The sequence below is a fragment of the Paramisgurnus dabryanus genome, chromosome 24, assembly GCF_030506205.2.
Source record: "Paramisgurnus dabryanus chromosome 24, PD_genome_1.1, whole genome shotgun sequence".
Classification (NCBI taxonomy): domain Eukaryota; kingdom Metazoa; phylum Chordata; class Actinopteri; order Cypriniformes; family Cobitidae; genus Paramisgurnus; species Paramisgurnus dabryanus.
This window is the reverse complement of record NC_133360.1, coordinates 4052115-4074277: the sequence shown is the minus strand read 5'-3', so window position 1 is coordinate 4074277 and position 22163 is coordinate 4052115. Positions and strand designations below refer to the sequence as shown.

The following is a 22163-nucleotide window of genomic DNA, read 5'->3' as shown; positions in this document are numbered from 1 at the left end:
AGCGATTTGTGCTCTGATGGCCAGACCAAAGTAGGCAGGGTTTTCAATAAATTACTACAGTGTTTATATTTGCATTAGATAGTCGATAAGGAATACAGAGACTGATGTTGCCCGTTTCCATTTTATCATACTTTAAACTGACTACCTATAACAAGCTACCTGACTTAAAACACACCTGACATGCCAACTTGAATTGCTACATGTTTCCATGACACGGCTTTCCTTCTGATGTCTCTGTAGGATCTTTAACTTGTATTATAAAGCTTCGAGAATTCCGAAACGCACAGTATAAGCTTTCGTCCATTTTGATTTTGATTTGCTTGTTTGGATGCCCCATTTCTATTGGCCGCGCGGGTAATCGTCATAGAGTGCAGTGCAAAAGTTAAACTATTTTGAACCTTGACTGCGGTGTGACGCATCAACAAACCGCCCTCGCGCGGCGCAAGTGGGTTTGATTCTCACTATATTTTCACACACACTAACACATTTAAAGCAAATATCTATTAACTTTGTCTCACTTTGGGTACCAGAAGGCATTTGAAGGCATCAGTTTGCCATGTGATGGTTTAACAGTGTCTTTTCCAGTGTACAAAAACTAAATTACCAAAACACTAACCGTGTTTTCTGAATTAAATTCATAGTGGCCTTAATTTATTTGTCTGATCATTTTTCTTTTGTTAAAACCTTAAACAAGTTAAGGAAGTTAAAGTGTTTGCTCATGCTTTTTCAAAATTCTCACTCACTAAAACATTTCACACTGCAATACACTTGTGTTGCAAACCAGTTGTACACAATATAAACAATCTCAGTGTGTGCAGAAGGTATAGATATATTGTTATATATACCAACAGTGCATTAAAAATGTGCTGGATGAATGAATTTATACTGTACAAGTGAATGTTTTGTTATCTTATAGGTATAGAGGACGTTTTTTTCCGGTTGGATCATCAAGACTATTGGTCATCCCAGTTGCCAATCATTCTAGTGATATGTTGGCGTAAGGCCGTCGTACGTGCTTGTCCCTAGGTTCGTCCCTAGTAAACATGCCGACAGCAACTTGGTAACAGAGCGAAGAGAAGAACTAGGCTCGTGCATGCTCCCTCTCTGGAGAAGGTCGAGTGTTGTGCATGTGTATTTTTCTTAAAGTGGAGGGGCGGTTCTTTTAAAAAAAATTCCGCTTATCTTTAAGACATTCATGCTAAAAATGTATTTTATAATGGCAATTCATATAGATTATAGACATCTTTATACTAAAATATATTATATAATATAATATATAAATAATATTATAGTATATGCATTTAATAAGACTAACTGAACAAAGATTAGTAGAGACACTAAATCATCTTTGTTCTCTGAATCATCTCTACTTGTATCAACATGTGTTTTGTTTTATGTTTAGTTTTTGTGTTTCTCTTGTCCTCTTTTAGATTTGTCTGATTTGTTTCAGCTACGTTCATCTTGTTGTCATAAATATCTTTGTCTATTGTATGTATAAATGATTGGACCGGTTCAACCCTCTACACAACTATACAACAGGTAAAACATATTTATTGTACGCGCTTGTGTGTGTCCACACGTGTGATAAAATAAATCTGTCAGATTTCAGGTAATCTTATAAATAGTAATAAATGATCTCACCGGTTTATTTGCTGCTCTTTTAGAGAATGTTGTATCTGCATAAGTGATTTCTTCTTCTCTGGTTTGAACTGTTTTAGGAACAATAATAATTATGTCATTATTTGTTATAATACGGTAGTTATTACCATACAGCTGTATTAGTACTAGTTGATATTTACCCTGTTGCTGTGTGTTTCTGTGTTTCCTACAGATCAAGAAGATCAGGACAGAAGTGACAATCATCAGAGATCCAACAACACAACAGATCAGAATGAAGGTGAGACCTGTAATGAATAATAACAGACATTACTGTTACTGAATCTGATCACAGATTAGTGAATATTATTATGTAACTAAACCTGTCGGTCTGACCTTTAGATCAGCTTAGTAAGTAAGCACTATTAATCACACCTGTTTTATCTGAACATGGCTGACAGACTTCATTGATGTTGAGATGTTGAGTTTGGTTTCTGAATGGATTGTTGAGTACACAGCTGTATGTGTTTGTATCCTGATATTCAACCTCCAGAGGTAAAGAGAGTCTGATGTTGAGATCAGACACACTGATGATGGACAATAAACTGTTTCCTTTGTACCAGGACAGACTCACATCTCTCACATTCAACACTGAACACAACAACACACATTTTGAGACTGATAAAGAGTTTTGTGTACAGTCTCTGCTGATATCAGGAACAGGCAGAGGAGCTGAAAACATGTGAGAACAGAAACAAAAATCAAAATCATATCAATGTAAAGCAAGAGACACTATTATTGAGAGTAATTGTTATAGTTAATTTGCCAAATGCTCAAATATATAAGAGAAGACAAACCATAAATCTTTACTCACCGTAGAGAGTAACGTTGAATGTGTGTGAGGTCTTCTGTTTGCCACTGATGGTCAGTTGATAAAGTCCAGTGTGTTGAGTTGTGATGTTTGTGATGGTGAGATCTCCAGTCTCAGTGTTCACCTGCAGTCTGTCTCTGAATCTCCCATCAAAAACATCATCATATATTGATGTCTTATTGGTGTCTTTATTGATTTTAGCTATGAGAGTCCTATTAGTTTCAAACATCCACATTATCAGATGAGCACTCAGTATTTCAGTATCAGTGTGTAGAGTAAGAGAATCTCCCTCCATCACTGACACTGACTTCACTTCATCACCTGCAAACACATCAAAGTTTATCAAAGTTTTTAAGTTAAGTTTATTTGGTCTTTTTAATCTTTAACAAAAACACTAAGAAAAACTTGGGAAGAGATTTAGAAATGTGAGCTTTGGAAGAAAGATTTCTTAAAATGCGTTACATCTATGCATTTGACACTTATAACCATTAAAGAGCTCTTTATCAGTGTGTGTTCTCTGAAAATCAAACCCACAACCGTTTGTGCTGTTAATGTTTTGATCTAACAGTTGAGCTTCAGGGACACTTTAAATATAGAAAATTACTAAAAAGCTTCAACAGCATGGAAAAAGAAGAGATCTCTTAACGAATAAAACAGCCTTTAGGCTTTGGTTTGGTTAAATATTAATTTATGTATTTAAAAAAAGATTCATACATTTTCCATTCAGATTCTGATGAGTCCTAAACTTTACTGACAGAATTAAAGTTCAGTAGACTTTCACACAAACAACAACAAATCTTAATAGAGGAAAAACCTTTTATCTTCAAATATAAAGAAATTAAGCTTCTTATTTTAACTCTAAATCCATAAACAATGAACAGAGTATTAATATAAATAAATATATATATTAACATAATATAAATATCTGGTAAATATTTAGATTATGTGAGACATCCAAACAAGATTTCATTATAATATCTTAATTTTTATATGATAATTAAATCAAATGCGTCTTTAGTCTTAAATAAAAAAAACTCTGTACTAATAGCTGTAATAAAACATTAAGAAACATTAATAACTTACCAACCAGAGAAGTGAAGCACAAAGAGAGATAAACAAACATGAAAAACATTTTCTTCAACAGTTCAGATGTCTGAAATAACAAAACTACAGCGATCTGACAGTGTTGTGATGTAAAGTCAGGAAGAGAAAGCACTGTTAATATCGTTTATGATCAGTGGCGGTTTTAGCAAATTGGGGGCCCAAGGCGAAGGTATCTATGGCCCCCCCATCAGATCTATAAAAGAGAAAGATTTTTTTAACTTCAATATGAAGATGGAAAGCAGAGAACACACAAAGTGTGCACTACACAAACAAAACAGCCTCAAACAGTAAATGAGGGAGGAAAATTTGAAATTTGATGCTGCACAAAAACTAACATAGCATCAAAGCCAATGTTGTTACTAATCTTTTACATGCTCAAGACTGTAATAAAAGGTAAAAAAATCCAGTCCACAATCACTTTTTATATTGAAAATAAGTAATTGTATGTGTGTTTCTCCAATTAGTTTTGAAAAAATCATTGGCAATTAAAGAGTAAACATCATGGATTTTTATTAAACATTTAGCAGTTTTAATCAGGACTGAGGTTGATTAACAAATTTATGCCAAAAAATTTGAAACCAAATATTAATCTGATTTTTACAGCAGTTTAATTTAGTAGATGTTTTCTTTACAGACATAACGTAAGTTTTTGATTTTTTTTAAAGCAGTTTCCCAAATTATGTGTCAAAATAAAATTTCACCAAAAATCATTCCATTTGCTGAAACACACCACAACAATTGTGGCCAAATTAAGAATCAACAGCACCCCATAGTGGACTAAAACATCCCCCAACATAACATAAGGGTTAAATAATTTTTTTCTGCAGTAACGTTATTTACTTACTGATTCACCAACGCCCCATTTTCGCGTTGATATTTGTCTTGATTCGTCCCTGTTTGTGTACTTTTCGTGTTTATCTTTCGCCCTGTGCAGGGTGCACCGTTACGGACTAGTCCATTTCATTGTGAAAGAAGGGGGTGTATGTGTATAGTGACGGATAAACTTGATCTGGACATTTTAACTACTATTTCAAATTTTCAATGTAATTCTTACATTTACAATGCTTTTGAAGTGTTCATGATGATAAGGGTTTGTTTTTATTTATTTATTAGGTTGACTGGGGCCCCCCTAATATAACTGCTGCTAGGGGGCCCCAAGCTACCTACCTATGCCTAAGACCCCCTCTGTTTATGATGATAAACCAATTTAAAGAAATTAATTAAATTTGAAACTCCCATCAGATAAAATTAATCACAAGCTCTCTTAAAGCCCGCCCTAAAAAATCTTAGTACATTATCTTTCCTAAAAACACAAGAGAAGTTTGTTCATTTATAGCATATTATATAGATGGATTTCTCGGCGACGTCATCACTGCTTGCGCACGCAACTGAGAGGCAGAAACAAGAAACGTGCCTTGTGTTGTAGGCTAGTAGCGGTTTCTGTAAGTCAGAATGCCAAGGAGTTTTTGCATGGATAATAGTACCAACAGAGTCAGTGCTGGGTGCCTGATGTTAACATACCTAGATGTGACTATTACGTTACTAGCCTAACATTATAATTCATACATGTATCACAGTAACACTTCAAAATTAAAGACAGAAAAACAGATCCAACTAAAATCAAAGAGCATGGAGAGCACAGAGAAGTCCAAATTAAACAACTGTCCATCGTAAGTACACTGAAAAAAAAAATCCTTTTAATTTACGTAATTTTAATGTGTACATCGGTCCCACATAATCCGATTGTGTAAAACCAACATAATTTTCCTCATTTAATTTTTGTGTGTCAGACCAAAACATTTGAATTGTTTTAGGTAGTCTAATATAAATATGTTGACTCAAAGTGCTATTTCTCTTTCCTATAACACATTTATTTAGTAATGTTTAAGTAATTTTATTATGTAAGGGGACTAGATTTTCATCTGTAATTCCAACATGCTTTTTTAATGCTTATGTTATGGGATTATTTAACTCTAAAACAATTTCATTATGTCTCTGGCACCAGAATAATCACCCATAATTATCCAAATGTTATTTATTTCTTTTTTAAATACAAAATACATTTGCATTGGCATAAAAAGCAAAGAGTTTTGAACAAATGTTTAGTGATATTCACTGAAAAAAAATGACTTGGTGGGTCTTTGAATTTAAATAAAATAAACATGTATATGCAACACAAAATATTTATATTCCTTGTGTAAACATAATTTAATTGATTATGATGAAAATGTTTTGTTTGAATGTAAAATGAACACATTATTCTCACATTGATTAAAATTGATTGAATTGAATACTTAAAGCAATAAAATTGAGTTTGCACACAAAATGGCACCTCCTAAACAGAAGGTGGCAGTAACGCTCAATAAAAAGGACGTCAATCGCCATAAAGGAAGAATAAACATCGTTTGTTTTGGGCGCCAAAATGAAGACTCAGCAGCAGCAGTCAGTCAGAAGAACTCTCTCAGACGGACACCACGTTATTAAAGTAAGTTCTATTATTTATTTATGTTCACTTTATACGTGATACATCTTCACTAGATAGACAGTTTTTTTACAATATGTAGCCATTGCAATGACTTGTAGTAAAAATGAGTTTGGAGGATGTTGGTGGAGTAAGTTAACGTTACAGTCAGTCAGTCAGTAACTTAAGTGTAAGGCTCATAAAGAAAAACAGCGTTTTAAAAATGTCAGCTGTATAACGTTATTTCACGTTTGGTAGTTTTATCCGAGTTGAAAACTGTCAGATTTGAGTTGACTTTTGAGGCACTTTTTACTCAGTTGTTCTATGGAAACGGTTCAGGACAAATAAAACGCTAACCAAACGTTATTCTGTCCAGAGTAACGTTATACATGTAAGTAATTTACCAGATGATATCAATAGACTACATTAATAATGACATTGTATGAAACAAACTGTCTGCTTAATCAGATGAAAAGACCCGCGTCAGTTATTCGTGACTTCACTACGCCACGAGCAACACTTGATTCAATTAGAAAAAGCTTTTTTTAAATGCCTCGCGTGACGTCTGGTATATTAACTGAAAAAATTGCTTTGAAGTGCCACACCTAAAAGCTGACGTTTTCAGAAGAGCACCTTGTTTTAAGATCTCATTTTGTCCAAAATTGCGTCCTATGACAGATATAATACTTATTTCATTATTGCTCTGTGTATGTGTGACCTTAATCATTTGAGGTTGTGTGTTGATTTCACCTCTGAATATTTCCTCTTATAGGTCCATCATCCTTGCACACACTCAAAAGCATTGGTAAGTAATTCCTATCACTATTTTACTGCTGTTAGGAGCTAAATCTTATTTTTGTAACTAATATACATGTATTATTCTTTGACTCGCAGTACTCAAATATACAATGGTTGGTTAATTTGTTTTCAGATAAATGCTGAATTTAAAAGAATCACTACTGTCTTATGTTCCTGCGTGTCACCTGGACCTCCAATCCAAAAACCTGACGAAACTCTTCTATCAGAAAGGAGGACAGCTAGCAAAAAGACTTCAAACAATGAATGATCAAATGACAGAAGTAAGTAATATAGATTCATAGACATAAAAATGTGTAAACATTGTTGGAAGTACAGAAAATGTAGTATGTTTTAGTTACATCTTTTGGCACACGGGTCATTAAACCACCTGGGAAGATTTAAAGGGGTAGTTCACCCAAAAATAAAATTCTCATCACTTACTCCCTATCATGTTGTTACAAACCTTTATAAATGTCTTTGTTCTGATGAACACTAAGGAAGATATTTTGAGGAATGTTTGTTCCCAAACCAATCATAAGCCCCATTCACTTCCATAGTGGGGAAATATAATACTATGGAAGTGAATGGGGCTTATGAACAGTTTGGTTGCAAACATTCCTCAAAATAAATGTCTTCCTTCGTGTTCATCAGAACAAAGACATTTATACAGGTTTATAACAACATGACAGTGAGAAAATGAGAGAATTCACTTTTGCTGTGATTGTCAGGTATGGTAGCACACACTCGAAATGTGGCCTCTTTATTTAACTCATTCCAGTCTAGTAAACGCGCACACACACTTGGAGCAGTGGACAGCGCAGCTGCCTTGCTTTGTAACCCATATATTTGTAACCAATTGTAATATGCTGTGGCAATGCACATGGGTCTGTATACTTACATTTATATTTGTTTGCATTGTACTAATTTCCAATGACACTTTTATTGTAACAGTAACCTTTCTTTCTGTTTCTTTAACTACATTTGTCTGTTTTGTACAGGGCATGGATGAAGTCAGCATCAGCGAGGTCATTTAAAGACACCACTGTTGGGATTTGTGCTCTCAAACAACATGCTTCTTGTGATGAAGAAGAGGATCTTTGTATAGTCCTGGAAGGCATGAAGGTGTTGCAACATCGTGCCACGTTGTTTGAGCTGATGTATGCCTTAAACCTGAACTATCCTGATCTCTGCTTTATTTTTGAGGAAATCCAAAAGATTTTAATGGAACTGCATTGAGCGTAACTTTAACGAACAGTTTCTTTCAGTGAAAGGATCAGAAAGACTGTGCTGCTCATTTATGTTCTTTCTATTTATCTGTTTTAAGTGTTTTTTCTTATTAAAACATTAACAGTTTGCTGCTCAGAGTTGATTTTGGAAATGGTTGTTGTATTTTGTTTTTGTTGAATCTTTGATTATCAGTTTATACAAATGCTGTAGCTTCTGAAGGATTGATATATTCCAGTTTGTAAATCCATTTAAAAAATAATAGTACTTACTGTTTTGCATGTCTCTTTGGAATGCAGTGTTTGTGCTTTAGCACTTCTAAATCTACTGTGATAGTAACTATTTTAAACATTTGGGTCAGTTTTACAGATGGGGCTTTTTCTAGTCCCAGACTTTTGCAATGCCTTAATTTGAAAACATATTTCACTGACATATCTTGACATATATCAGTGCCATGGTTTTGTCTCAAGATGTACTCCAGTGTTGTTTTTGTAAGGTAGGTTTGTTTGTAAACATTTTTGTAAAAAATATCCTAATATAACTAGGGCCTAGTCATGGATTAATCTACAACCTGTTTGGGAAATTGCCCCTTTGTATGTACTGCATGTGCTGATTGTTGTAATAGTTATTGACTGTTGTTGAATTAATGTGTAGTGATTTAAATGAATTGATGATCTGAAAGCAGTGGTTTGCCTCAATATCACTAAACTTTTGTTTAAAACTCTTTGCTTTTTATGCCAATGCAAATGTATTTTGTATTTAAAAAAGAAATAAATAACATTTGGATAATTATGGATGATTATTCTGGTGCCAGAAACATAATGAAATTGCTTTAGAGTTACATAATCCCATAATATAAGCATTAAAAAGCATGTTGGAATTACAGATGAAAATCTAGTCCCCTTACATAATAAAATTACTTAAACATTACAAAATAAATGTGTTATAGTAAAGAGAAATAGCACTTTGAGTCAACATATTTATATTAGACTACTTGAAACAATTAAAATGTTTTGGTCTGACACATAAAAATTAAATGAGGAAAATTATGTTGGTTTAACACAATCGGATTATGTGGGACCGATGTACACATTAAAATTACGTAAATTGAAAGGATTTTTTTTTTCAGTGTGAGGCAAACCACTGCTTTCAGATCATCAATTCAATGACATCATTACACATTAATTCATTAACAGTCAATAACTATTACAACAATCAGCACATGCAGTTCATACAAAGGGGCAATTTCCCAGACAGGTTGTAGATTAATCCATGACTAGGCCCTAGTTATATTAGGATATTTTTTACAAAAAAAAGTTTACAAACAAACCTACCTTACAAAAACAACACTGGAGTACATCTTGAGACAAAACAATGGCACTGATATATGTCAAGATATGTCAGTGCAATATGTTTTCAAATTAAGGCATTGCAAAAGTCTGGGACTAGAAAAAGCCCCATCTGTGAAACTGACCCAAATGTTTAAAATAGTTACTATCACAGTAGATTTAGAAGTGCTAAAGCACAAACACTGCATTCCAAAGAGACATGCAAAACAGTAAGTACTATTATTTTTTAAATGGATTTACAAACTGGAAAATATCAATCCTTCAGAAAGTCAGAGCTACAGCATTTGTATAAACTGATAATCAAAGATTCAACAAAAACAAAATACAACAACCATTTCCAAAATCAACTCTGAGCAGCAAACGGTTAATGTTTTAATAAGAAAAAACACTTAAAACAGATAAATAAAAAGAACATAAATGAGCAGCACAGTCTTTCTGATCCTTTCACTGAAAGAAACGGTTCGTTAAAGTTACGCTCAATGCAGTTCCATTAAAATCTTTTGGATTTCCTCAAAAATAAAGCAGAGATCAGGATAGCTCAGGTTTAAGGCATACATCAGCTCAAACAACATGGCACGATGTTGCAACACCTTCATGCCTTCCAGGACTATACAAAGATCCTCTTCTTCATCACAAGAAGGATGTTGTTTGAGAGCACAAATCCCAACAGTGGTGTCTTCAAATGACCTCGCTGATGCTGACTTCATCCATGCCCTGTACAAAACAGACAAATGTAGTTAAAGAAACAGAAAAAAAGTTACTGTTACAATAAAAGTGTCATTGGAAATTAGTACAATGCAAACAAATATAAATGTAAGTATACAGACCCATGTGCATTGCCACAGCATGTTACAATTGGTTACAAATATATGTGTTACAAAGCAAGGCAGCGGCACTGTCCACTGCTCCAGGTGTGTGTGTGCGTTTACTAGACTGGAATGAGTTAAATAAAGAGGCCACATTTCGAGTGTGTGCTACCATACCTGACAATCACAGCAAAAGTGAATTCTCTCATTTTCTCACTGTCATGTTGTTATAAACCTGTATAAATGTCTTTGTTCTGATGAACACGAAGGAAGACATTTATTTTGAGGAATGTTTGCAACCAAACTGTTCATGAGCCCCATTCACTTCAATAGTATTTTTCCTCACTATGGAAGTGAATGGGGCTTATGATTGGTTTGGGTACAAACATTCCTCAAAATATCTTCCTTAGTGTTCATCAGAACAAAGACATTTATAAAGGTTTGTAACAACATGATAGGGAATAAGTGATGAGAATTTTTATTTTTGGGTGAACTATCCCTTTAAATCTTCCCAGGTGTTTTAATGACCCTTGTGCCAAAAGATGTAACTAAAACATACTACATTTTCTGTACTTCCAACAAGGTTTACACATTTTTATGTCTATGAATCTATATTACTTACTTCTGTCATTTGATCATTCATTGTTTGAAGTCTGTTTGCTAGCTGTCCTCCTTTCTGATAGAAGAGTTTCATCAGGTTTTTGGATTGGAGGTCCAGGTGACACAGGAACATAAGACAGTAGTGATTCTTTTAAATTCAGCATTTATCTGAAAACAAATTAACCAACCATTGTATATTTGAGTACTGCGAGTCAAAGAATAATAATTGTATATTAGTTACAAAAATAAGATTTAGCTCCTAACAGCAGTAAAACAGTGATAGGAATTACTTACCAATGCTTTTGAGTGTGTAGCGCATGCAAGGATGATGGACCTATAAGAGGAAATATTCAGAGGTGAAATCAACACACAACCTCAAATGATTAAGGTCACACATACACAGAGCAATAATGAAATAAGTATTATATCAGTCATACAAAATTTGGACAAAATTAGATCTTAAAACAACAAGGTTCTCTTCTGAAAACGTCAGCTTTAAGGTGTGGCACTATAAAGCATTTTTTTTTCAGTTAATATACCAGACGTCACGCGAGGCATTTAAAAAAGCTTTTTCTAATAGAATCAAGTGTTGCTCGTGGCGTAGCGAAGTCACGAATAACTGACGCGGGTCTGTTCATCTGATTAAGCAGACAGTTTGTTTCATACGCAATGTCATTATCATAGGTGTGATTGGCAAAGGACAAAAAAGCAGGAAAATATACGGCACACCTTCCATGACGTGCACTCAAAAAAATGAACAAGGAAGGTTGTGGACTTTACATTATATATTTATATTCAATTTACTTATAATAACTGTATTTGTTGACTTAAAATGTTTTTTTCTATTAAGGTCAACGTAATTATGTCTCAAATTAACTGTACAAAATCCTAAGGGGTTGTCTAAACACAAACTATTTATGGGAACTTAAAAATTCTTACATCCAGAGGGTGGCAGTATAGTGCGATGCGAACTGCCATAAACCCCAAATAAGAAGAAGAAGAAGATGACTCGCCAGACTACACGTGCACAAAGATAATTCACAGCAATTCTCTGCAAACCTGCTTGACTCCTGCAAAGTTTTTCCTCGATTGGTTTGGACAGAGGGACGTCTTACCTCTTCAACGGCTGGTAAAGGTATGAGTATATTTATTTTTAATAAGATATATTTTCTTTATTTTTGACCTGTGGCTGATTACATAAACTGCTTAGAGTCTTACAAAGTCAGTCATCTAATTTTTTTTTCAAGACATGAAGAAAAAAACATCATACGTTTTATTAAAAAAAAATGTAGATGGGTCTAATGTTAATTTAAAGCAGAAAAGTAAGACAGTCCTAACTAATTTCAAGACACAGTCTTAACTTAGTGACTTGTTTATGCAACTGGCCAAACTGTTTTATAGAGTTCTAGTGTTTTAATTTTAGTTCTAGCTCTGAAGCTCGCATGCTTGCTTAGGCACTTGGCGCAGGTTAGTTCATCAGAGTTCTCCGTCGCTATGATGGATTTTTGTTAACTGGAGCAAGTCTACGACGGATTTTTCATGCTAATTGCAGGGCTTCTGCCTGTCTTTCATGTCATATTTTCTTAATTTTAAGGCGCAAACACTTCTCAAATAACGTTAGTGTGATAAATATATTTATTTTAATGTGAAAAATGTGTATTCCGCCTGCTGAGGGAATCAAACGTGGTTTGAAAGTAGGGATGTGCACATCGATGTCTGTAAGCTAATAATTTGTTATCCATGTTTTCTAGATATCTTATATATATATATTAATATTTTTAGCATAAATAAGTGTTCCTTTGTGTTTGACAATACACATCAATGGGTCTCCGACTGCGCAGCGCGACTGCCGTGCACTCCTGAATTTAAAGTGTTTGACTCTACTTAAGCAAAAAATACACGGGGTGGTTTCCTGGACAGGGATTATCAAGTTGTTTTCAGTTTGGACAGCGCTTGCATTTATTTTAGTCCAGGACTAGTCTAATCCCTGTCTGGGAAACCGCCCCTATATGTTTTGCAGATATATTTAAGAAATGTAGGCAGTTAACATACTACTTAATTTAAAAACACTGCTACAGTTATTCTCATCTTGAAACTGCAAAGTTCATCCATCCGACTAAAAATAATTAAAATCCACTGTCAAAATAAACATTGGTTAATACAAATTAGTTTAAAACCATTTTTTACTTTAAAAATAACAAAGCATGACTATTTTATTGTTAATTCAATTTCACAAAGTCCTTATTAAATTGTTTTGTTTGTTTATCCTTTGCAATTTTCCAGGTCCTTAATAAAGGGTGTGTTTTGTGTTCCTGCCAAGGTGCTCCACTCACAGTAGGTAAGATCTGCAACATCTAAATATTGAAAAAACAGTAAATATTATTTCTTGCGTGACCTTTTCATTTGTTGTTTCTGTTTGTATCCTGTTTACTTTACAGTAGCAATTAATAATTTCAGTTTTTAAAATATTATTTTATTGAATTATTGAACAAGACTATTGAACAAGACCTTTGCATACAGGAGACGGGAGGTAGTCAGAGACCAACCCATGATATCAGAGTTCAAGACTAGATGGCCAGGACTGTTCACTGTGCCTGAGGTATAAACTGCTGCTTAAAACATCAATGAACAATGTTGTATAATGCATTAAATGACCATGTGAAAGAATTAAAGAATACAGTAACAAAGGGTCTTTCAGTAAAGTTGTAGTATACACCATTAATATTTTGTTTTTGGACATTATTCAAAGGTGCAAGCCGAATTTCTGAGGATTACCACTGTTCCCCTCATCACAAAGTTTTTTGCACAACTTGATTACCACACTGATCAGCTCATCAGATTGCTGAAGAAGGCAGGTGGATCTAAAGGAAGGCAAATTGACCTCATCTTTGCCCCGACTGCACAGGTATAGTTAACTCTTGTAGAACACATTTAGGAATAAGTATATTTTGTCTAGTTTGTGTTGTCATTTGGCAGAAACTAATAACATCTGCAAATGTACCCCATATGAATACATTTTTATTGCATTTTTTCAAAGATTTTTGAGATTAAAGGCGCAAAAGAGGATGTTTTTCGCCGACTGAGAATCCAAAAACGGTTACTGAGTTTTTTAAATGAGCGCATGCGTAAGAACAGCCTACCTCCTTCAAAGCTCATTCCTAGGGAACGCCTTCCAAAACTCGTGCATGAATATTTGAACATGAGTGTTTGTTTACCACTGGCATATGCTGTGTCGCGTGACTCGCGTCAGTGGATTCATTATGTGAAATGATTTGATAATAAACGCATCAGACGTTAAAACGTTAGATCAGTCGACGCAAACTTACTCCCATTTTAACTACAGTGTTTCCCATACGTTGATTTATTCGTGGCGCACCGCCACAGAATCAGCGCTGGCCGCCACAAATAGATTTTTCATGATCCCCATTTACATTTATATTTTACTGTTTAAAAACGTCTTAATTCATTGTTGCAAGCACCCAGCGCGCCCCCTCCCTTTCTATGTTGCATGCAGCGCGCGCCCCTCTCTCTCTCTCTCTCTCTCTCTCTCCTCTCTCTCTCTCTCTCTCTCTCTCTCTCTCTCTCTCTCTCTGCGTGTTGCATGTTGGGAGTGCGGGTGAGGAGGACTGAGTGCGCGTCTCAGAGTGATTGTGCAAAACTTTTCACTTTTTTCTTATACTTTTTCTTTTCTTTTTTCTTTTCCCCTCGTTTTTTTCGATCTAAGTTAAAAAAAAAGGTTACGGTTTTGTGTGCCCGTGTAGGACGCCGGGATGGCGTCTCTTCCCGGGCGAACACCGCCTAATCTATCACTCAGAAATGGGTGCAGGTGTGTACCGGAGCCTGGCGTGACAATAGAAGAGTTGTTGGTAGCGGTGGGAGAGCAAGTAGGTTATGACAATATCGTTTCAGCTTCACGGATGAACAAAGCAGCAGTTGTTTTTCTGAATGCTGAATCGTTGATAAATCAGTTGACTGTGAGCGGCTTATGGGTTAAAGAACTTTTTGTCCCAGTTACACCATTATCCGCCCCATCAACAAAAATCACGATTTCGAACGTACCACCTTTTATCAGTAATGATGTCATTATAAAAGAGCTTCAAAGATTTGGAAAAATAGCCAGCCCGGTACGAATGATTCCTTTAGGCTGCAAAAACATCGCGCTTAAACATGTCACTTCTTTCCGCCGCCAAGTATTTATGTTTTTGACCTCACCAGAGCGTACTCTGGAAGTTTCGTTCCGCGTCAATCAAGGAGATAATTCGTATATGATTTACGCGAGCACGGAAAATTTTAAGTGTTTTGAGTGTGGTGATATAGGGCACAAACGCTTTACGTGCCCACACAAAGACGATCAGCAGCCGTCTACATCGCGTGGAGATGCACACATTGTGAGCCAACTTCAACAGGTTACAGAAAAGCAAACACTTCAGACGCAGGAGAAAACAGCCTCAGAAGAGGTGAGTGATGTTAATCTTAATGCTGAGAGTATTGAGCAGCCGGTTTCTGAGACTGCAATGTTAACTGATACAACTGATGTGACTGTTGTGAATGAGATGAGTAATGCTCAGATAACGTTAGCTGTTGAAAGAACGAGTGAATTCAAAGAAACAAAAGCAGGAGTTTCTGAAGAAAACACAATTGATGAGGTAGATGATATGTCCCAATGTTCTGATATTGTTTTGAGAAATGATGATCAGTGGTCTGATAATTCTGATATAGTAAGAGTGGCTGAAAAGGATATGTATACGTTAGAGGAGATAAATTCTTTTTTAGATGAAACAAAAGGTAAAGCAGGTGTAGAGGTCAGTGATTTTTTTCCAGATCTTGAAAAGTTTGTTGCCTCTGTTGTTTGGGCAAGGAAAACAAGTACCTTTGATGAGCTTTCACAGCAAAAGAGGTTTCGTTTAAAAAAACACATGACTGTTATTAGGCAAGGAAAACAAATAGGGAAAGAACGAATGACGAGGGGAAAGACAAAAGAAAAGCTTAATAATCATGATGACTGTTAATTTCTCTTATTTCTGTACTTTTTCTCTCTTTCTCTCCCTCTTTCTTATGGAAGTCCTACGGGTGGGATCACTAAACATTAATGGAATGAGGGATGGGAAAAAGAATAAGTTACTTTCAGAGATCACACAATTGAAAGATATAGGAGTGTTTTTTTTACAAGAGACCCACAGTGATCAAAGCAATGAGGCTGATTGGGGCCTATGGTGGGAAGGAGAGCATATTCTTAGTCACGGCTCCAATTTGAGTGCTGGTGTGGCAGTACTTTTTTCTCCTATTGTTAAAGTGAAAATCTTGTCAAAAAATGAAATTGATCCTGGAAGGTTGCTGACTGTGAGAGCAGAAATTAGTAATCTTATTTTTCTTTTTGTGAATATTTATGCTCCAAATACAGGTGCAGAGAGAATTCGATTGTTTAATAAATTAGAGGATTTTTTAAGGCAACAACCTGAAGGTGATCTTATTATATTGGGGGGAGATTTTAATTGTACCTTGAATTTCATACAGGATAGAAATGGTGAAGAACCTCATGTACAGAGTGCTCTTTGTTTAGCTAATGTGATAAAAAATCTAAACCTATCTGATGTATGGAGAGAACACAATCCTCTTTCACGTCAATATACATGGGTGAAGATTAGTAAAGAGAATTTTTCTGCTGCACGTTTGGATAGACTCTATACATCATGTAATATGAGAAGTAGAGTCATAAATTCAAATATTTTTCCTATTTCAATGTCTGATCACAAAGTTGTTACCATGGAATGTACTCTATTAAAAAGAATACATAAAAGTCATTTCTGGCATTTTAATGCTAAATTATTAGAAGACAAGATTTTTCTAGAGAATTTTAAAATTTTTTGGGAGTCGTGGAAAAATGAGAAGGATTGCTATGAGAATTGCATTCAATGGTGGGAAATAGGGAAGGTACAAATAAGGAATTTTTGTCATCAATATTTATCACATTCATCACTTTGTATCAAAAAGTCACTGGAATGCCTTGAAAAAGAAATTATTGGTGTAGAGCAAAATATGATTGTAAATGACTCTGTATACCTTAAAAACCTGTGGACAGAAAAGACTAACTTGCTGAGCTCAATTTTAAATGAAAGAGTGAAAGGAGCCCTTGTGAGAAGTCGATTTGTAACTGTAAGAGATATGGATGCTCCTACTTCCTTCTTTTTTAACCTTGAACGTAAAAAAGGTCAAGAAAAATTGATGTATTGTTTGAAAGATTGCAATGGACAGGACACTTCTGATCAAACGGAGATGCGTAAAATTGCTGTGGACTTTTATTCTAAGCTATACACCTCTGAAAAGTCAGATGATCAATGTAGGAATGATCTGCTTTATGATCTTCCAGTTTTAACTTCAAAGCACAAAAATATCTTAGAGACTGAACTTACTTATGAAGAAGTCACGGCTGCCGTTATGGGACTTTCTGTAGGTCGTGCACCTGGGATAGATGGATTGTCTGCCGAATTCTATAAGGCTTTTTGGCCTATTCTTGGACAAGACTTTTTTGAAGTCCTTAAAAAAAGCATTACGGAAAAAATTCTTCCTAAGAGCCTTCAGCGTGCAGTTTTAACGTTATTACCAAAGAAAGGGGATTTAACCCTGATGAAGAATTGGAGACCTATAGCAATCTTGTGCTCAGAATATAAAATCATCTCTAAATGTTTGGCGAATAGGTTAAATATTGTACTAGATGAAATCATACATAAGGATCAGTCTTACTGCATAAAAGATAGATCTATTGTAGATAACCTACATTTAGTAAGAGATTTGTATGATTATGCTTTTGATAATAACATTGAAATGGGGTTTTTATCTTTAGATCAAGAGAAGGCCTTTGATAGGGTGGATCACACTTTTCTTTTTGATGCTTTAAAGGCTTTTGGTTTTGGTGATAATTTTATTTCAATGATAAGGTTATTGTACACTGAAGCAACATGTTTGATAAAAATTGCTGGTGGCCTAAGTACTCCTGTAAAAATTGAGAGGGGAATTAGACAGGGTTGTCCCCTTTCGGGTCAATTGTATAGTATAATTATTGAACCTTTGTTATGTAAACTTAGGAGAGAACTAACGGGTTTACAAATTAATTTCTTGAACACTCAGCAATCTGTTAAATTATCTGCATATGCAGATGACGTTACAGTTTTAATCAGAGGAGAAAATGATGTTGAGGTTGTAAAGAATGCTTTAGAGTGTTACGGAAAGGCATCATCAGCCAAAGTTAATTGGTCCAAAAGCGATGCTGTGTGGTGTGGCCAAATTGTTAAACATCCAATACTTCCTGGTGGTTTACAATGGGGAAGGGCCGGTTTTAAATATTTGGGAGTTTTTTTAGGGACAAATGAGTACAGAAAGCAAAACTGGGAGGGCCTGCTGGAGAAAGTACGTGCACGGTTGTCTCATTGGAAATGGTTGCTGCCCCAGCTGTCCTACAGGGGAAGGGTGCTAATATGTAATAATCTCATAGCCTCTTCACTCTGGCATAGAATGATGATCCTTGAACCTCCAGAAGACCTTGTAAGACAAATCCAGAGATGCCTGGTGGATTTTTTCTGGTCAGGCCAGCATTGGTTAAAGGCACCGGTACTTTATCTACACAGACAGGAAGGAGGACAAGGTCTAGTTGACATTAAGTCTAGAGTAAGGACCTTCAGACTCCAAGTGGCTCAGAGACTTCTTTACGGAAAGGATGTGAGCTGGGCTGGGATAGCGTGTACCTTATTGAGGAAAGCAGGCAACATGGGACTAGATCGACACCTGTTCCTGATGGAGGTTAACAAGTTAGATCTTGCTGGACTAACACCATTTTACAGATCACTCCTTAAAGCATGGACACTTTTCAAGTTTTCCAGAGAGTCAAATAATGTACAAAGTTTGTGGCAGAGAGAAGAACCGCTACTTTTTAACTCTGCATTGAATCTGGATATTTTTAAAGATGCATCACTCAGGAGAAGTCTTTGGGCTGCAAAGATCACCAAAATGGGACACTTGATACCTGAAGGTGAATGGATATCAGCTGAAGTTTTTGCTGGAAAACTAGGAATGAGATCGATTCGTGTGGCAAAGAAAATCTTGACTCAGATATCAGAATTATTGCCACAAAGTTATAGACTTTCCTTAGAAACTTTTAACGGAGAGATGGACACAATTGTTTTTCCAGAACTGGAAATTAAGGCTGATACTGGAAGCTGGGAAGAAACTGAGGGTGGACTATTAACCTTTAAGACGCCAGAGTTAGGATCTTTCAGCAATACAGGAAAAAAATTACTTTATACTTTGTGTGTCAAGATATTGCATCTTAATGCTCTCACAAATGTTAAGGAGTCTAAATGGCAAGAGGTGTTTGGACTAAGTGTTTCCCCCAGGGGCAGCTGGAGGACCTTGTACAAACCTCCCATTGAAAAAAGAACTGGAGATCTTCAGTGGAGGTTAGTGCATGGTATAATAGCTACTAACAGACACAGAGCACGTCTTGATCCGCAGGTGAGGGAGGGATGTCCTTTCTGTGGTATAGAAGAAACTGTTTTTCATTTATTTTTAAATTGTGCCAGACTACAACTGTTATTTCAAATAATAGATTATTGGTGTCAGAATCTGGGAGTAGTTTTTTCACCCATGTGTTTTGTATATGGGCCTAAATACCAAAAAAGTAAAAAGGAGTCTCATGTATTGTTGAACTTTTTGTTCGGACAAGCAAAAATGGCCATTTGGCTGTCACGAAAAGAAAAATTGTCCGGGAATGAATCATCTGAAGTTGACTCGATCCTCAGGGGCTTAATAAGATCACGTTTAAAAATTGAATATACCTTTTATAAACTTATTAATGATTTTGAAACTTTTAAATATAAATGGGCTATAAATCAATGTATTTGTGATGTTGACTGTGATGGGAATTTGGAATTTTTTTTGTAGAGGATCATGTTTATTTTATTTATTTATTTATTTATTTATTTATTTATTTATTTATTTTTTTTCTCCTCCCTTGTTTATATGGTAATGTGATGTGCTGAAATTTAAGAACTGTAATCTGTATGGTTTTTAATTATGGGTATTAAAAGTGTGTTTAAAGTCAAGTCTCTCTCTCTCTCTCTCTCTCTCTCTCTCTCTCTCTCTCTCTCTCTCTCTCTCTCTCTCTCTCTCTCTCTCTCTCTCTCTCTCTCTCTCTCTCTCTCTCTCTCTCACGAGCGTGAAAAGGTGGCGGTGTTTCAATGTCCGTTCCTCCGTATACTTTCTTTTTCGCGTAAACGTCAACAGTCACAGATTTTACTGACAGAGAAGACGACGATGACTTGACGAAAGGTTAACATTAGTGTTTCCCACACACACCACACCCGTTCTCTCCCTCTCTATGATGTCGTATGCCTGGGCACATGTTTTGTAGTAACTTTGTGTAACAGTTACTGTGTATCCGCTCATATTTCTGAATTTGCACCCAATTGTCTGCGCTGTACGCGACAATAAAACTCGCATTTAAATAAAAAGGGGCTCATAACAAGACATTGATGAGAAGAGCAATGTAAATGTATGGTGATTTATAAACCAGCTGTAAACATACACGTACGTTCGTAATTTCCTGTTATTTTGCGGGTTTCTTTCAAATATAAAAGCGCTTAAGCATTTACTTGTATTCTAGGCGAAAAAAACAAGTCAGTGGCAAGTCAGTTCCTGAATACCGCGACACAAACTTTAAAAAGTCAAATTCACTTCTCAGAGGCACAGAACTGTTCCTGAAACCGACGTTCTCCCCAAACTGAAATTAAGCACAGTGTTTCGAGTTTTTCTCGTCTGTGTCATGTTGATATCAAGAAGCAACGTGCACATGACGACGAGAGAGGTGACCTGCTGCGCAATCGAGTTACCCCTCCCACTTCTGAATGTTTAACTGAGATTTCTAATCCCGTCCGAATTGACCATCAATATTACAGACGTCCTGTGGTAAAATTACATTACGCCATCTACAACCGTAAAACTAATCCCATCCGAATAGGGCTATAGTCTGCTCATTTTATGTCTGACAACAGAACTGATAATATGTAAATAATAGCAATCAGTTGTTTTAAAATGCAATATAACGTGACAGATCAAAGAGTAGAAGTGAAACATATTTCAGGTGCCAACACTCGATAGAACCGGATCAAACGCAAACACGTGATGACGTCACATATATGCTAATTAGAGTGTGACGTCATCACCGCCACAAGTCTCTCAAAATCCTGTGGGAAACCCTGAACTAGCATGTAGCAGACTGGTCACTGCCTTACAAGTTACAAAAACAGTACAAAAACAACATCAATATACCTGAATAACAGTACAACAATAATTAAGTAATCAAGTAATATTGCAAAAATGTATAAAACAAACATCCTCTTTTGTGCCTTTAACATGATTCACCCCCCCCCTTAAAAGAATGCTATTTTGTATTTACACTACACCCTATGGATAAATGACCAGAATGTTGATGAAACTGATATAATGATGTAATATGTGTAGTATATTGATGCTGTTTTTCTTCTTATTTAGAATGAAATCGCTGAAAAGAAGAGGGAGTGCCTCCTCACTAGCCTGGTTAGCCAGACCTACATCAAGATGTAAGGTCTGGCAACTCTTCACACAAACGGCTCAATGCAAGGGGCGGGAGATAAGGTTGTCCCTCAAAATGCCTCTGCATGCAATAGGATAGCGCTATGACCAATGAGAACAACGAAGAAGGTGACGTAGTTACCGTAACCAGTCGGCAAAACTCCAAACACATCTTTCTTGCTTAAAAAGGACTTCAGTAGGGTTATTTGCTCTTCTCTCAAAGAAAAACATAAGTCTAAGTCCTCCAGAGTCGCGGCCAAAGCCGCTTCAAAAGAAAGCTGTTCGCCAGCAGCAGCAGCCATTCGTTGCAGCTCTGTCGTCATCATGTTAAGCCCGCCCCACAGACGCTACACACGATGTGATTGGCCTGACCAAATTTTGGTTTTTGGAGATGTTAAGTGTATTGTGAGTGCCTAGACTAAACCCTGGCAGCAAATATATTTTGCGGCCGCTAGGGTGCGTCTAGATTTCTAGGCTACCTCCTCACAGCACTCTGTATCTATCTAAATGAAAATCCGAGCAGTCTCTTCAAAGAGTATATGGTAGGTAATGCTAACAATTACTGCAGCAGTAACAGTGTTCTAGGACTTTTACCAATATCACATTATCCATTTAACATTGGGTGCGTTTCATGCACAGAATAAGCGGATAAGTATCAAAAATCTGTTTATTATAGAAACCTGTTTTCTTGCATTTACATGCAAATCAATAAACTGCTATGCAGAAAACTGTGTTTACATGTAGAGAAGTGT

The 22163-nt window shown here is 35.8% G+C and overlaps 3 long non-coding RNA genes across 4 annotated transcripts; 2 read left to right on the top strand and 1 right to left on the bottom strand.

The window, feature by feature from the left end:
- Window positions 1-5717: 5717 nt before the first annotated feature.
- On the top strand, window positions 5718-8279 carry LOC135721210 (uncharacterized). Of its 2 annotated transcripts, XR_010521448.2 has the most exons (4): window positions 5718-6056; window positions 6805-6837; window positions 6964-7111; window positions 7829-8279. It is a non-coding gene; the product is annotated as an uncharacterized lncRNA (long non-coding RNA). The 2 variants fall into 2 exon arrangements; XR_010521447.2 differs by lacking the exon at window positions 5718-6056 and having other exon boundaries at window positions 6068-6837.
- A 1003-nt stretch (window positions 8280-9282) lies between these two features.
- LOC135721213 (uncharacterized) lies at window positions 9283-11236 on the bottom strand. Its single transcript, XR_010521450.2, has 3 exons — window positions 11104-11236; window positions 10832-10977; window positions 9283-10117 (listed from the first exon to the last, which is right to left on the bottom strand). It is a non-coding gene; the product is annotated as an uncharacterized lncRNA (long non-coding RNA).
- Window positions 11237-11821: 585 nt separating this feature from the next.
- On the top strand, window positions 11822-13706 carry LOC135721216 (uncharacterized). Its single transcript, XR_010521453.2, has 4 exons — window positions 11822-11944; window positions 13093-13147; window positions 13330-13408; window positions 13559-13706. It is a non-coding gene; the product is annotated as an uncharacterized lncRNA (long non-coding RNA).
- Window positions 13707-22163: the final 8457 nt, after the last annotated feature.